The sequence below is a fragment of the Salvelinus sp. IW2-2015 genome, linkage group LG6.1 (assembly GCF_002910315.2).
Source record: "Salvelinus sp. IW2-2015 linkage group LG6.1, ASM291031v2, whole genome shotgun sequence".
NCBI lineage: Eukaryota > Metazoa > Chordata > Actinopteri > Salmoniformes > Salmonidae > Salvelinus > Salvelinus sp. IW2-2015.
Window position 1 is genome coordinate 11,343,617 of NC_036845.1, and position 1,816 is coordinate 11,345,432.

Here is a 1,816-nt window from a genome sequence, read left to right on the forward strand (position 1 = left end):
TGTGTGTGCATGTGTGAGAGAGAGAGCATGAGTGTGTGGACCTCATTCCTGGTAAACAGTAATTAGGGTTGGGGATAGCGGTGATGGGGGTTGCTGTACTCTGTTGATGCGGGACATTTATATGGCAGGACAGAGAGAAGAGGAGTGGAGGGAAAAGGGGCCAGGGCATGGGGGCTATCTGTTGAGGATTTACCCAAGTGGCGAAGCCCCTTTGCTGCGGGTAGACCTCGTATTGAGGGCCCCAAAGTGTTGAAAGTCAATGGTCAATGGTTATGCTACTGTATTCCATCTACTCATTTATAACATACAGAATATTATGAACCGAGACCTGTTCCACCTTCATACAATTAACACGGGAGAGAAGGAGACTGATGGATGGATGGACGGACAGACAAACTCCAATAAGATGTGAATAAAAATACCATTTGTCCTTTGCTCTCCATAGGAAAGAGTGATGCTGGGAATAACTGGTCAACGTGGAGGACAACATGAGGGAAAAATGGTCAAGATATTTTACGGAAGAGTTTTTTTTTCTGGTGCAAAGACCAAAAGGGAAGGGGAGTGTACGTGTGTGTTTGTCCAGTAGAGAGCTTAGACATTAGTGTTATACTACAGGGAATGCCATTATGGTTGCCAGGAATTCTTTCCTCCGGATGTGGTGTGTCTTTATAGGCAGTGGGATCGTGAGGTCGTTTTTATCCTGCTGTTAGAATGTTCTGACATCACAAAGGGGTTCCCACTCCGCCTTCCGCTTCCTGCTCTTCCTTCCTACTCCCTCCCATATTGTGAAGAGAAAGGAAGGGAAACCCGGATGGTGACTCAGAGGTTTCTGCTGCCCAAGGGGGAATTCTCCACGTGTGTGTGTGTGTGTGTGTGTGGTGTGTGTTGTGTGTGTGTGTGTGTTGTGTTGTGGTGTGTGTGTGTTGTGTGTGTTGTGTTTTTTGGTGTGTGAGAGAGAGAGAGAGAGAAAACATAGTAAAACATTCATGAAGGGATACACAACCTACTTCAAAATCTGTTTGGTAGCTGAAAGCATTGATTTAAAAAAAATCTAGGATCATAAAGGTCATAAAGATCATAAAAGAGTGTGTTGCCCATTTGAGACAAACTGTTATACTTTACAGGAGGCACAATTGCTTCCTGTATGACAGTAGTATGAACCCCAGGGGTAAACTCTGTCTACCCTCTTCAACCACATCCTGCCCAAACTCTCCCTCCTCCCTAACCGCCTCATGGTAGACAGTAGACAGACCACAGAAGGCCAGTAGTGGGGAGGTGGGTGGGGAGGCTGTGGACAGATGCAGCAGCCCCCTCTACTTGGTTATGATTGAGGAGGACAACTCCAGGGAGGTCTGAGGCATTAACTGTAACCAGAGCAATAATCCTCATCTGAGTAATGCTTCACTGGCTCTGAATGGAATGGGACACAGGTCTTATGGAGACGACGGGTCCACTGGGTGTGGTACCCCCCCACCACTAGCCAAAATTTAAGAAGGGATAGAGTGAGAAAGAAAGAAAATAAAACAGAATGAAAGTGAGTATGTAAGAAAGAAAGAAGTGTTTCCATGACATTGTGCTATTGTAGCTGTATGATTGAAGGAGAGAGCAGAGGTTTGAGGAAGAAGGGGAGTAGCCCACACTAGTCATCTGGGCCCACTCTAACCCCTAACCAGACCTAAATTTAGAGCCACTTTGTTCTTGTCAGCGTGTGGAAGACAGAGACCTCTGCGTTCCTATCGTCCTCTGGTGCCATCCTCAGTCAGAAAAGGCTGTTATTGTTCTCACTAAGAGAGACCCCCACACCCCCCCCCCAGAT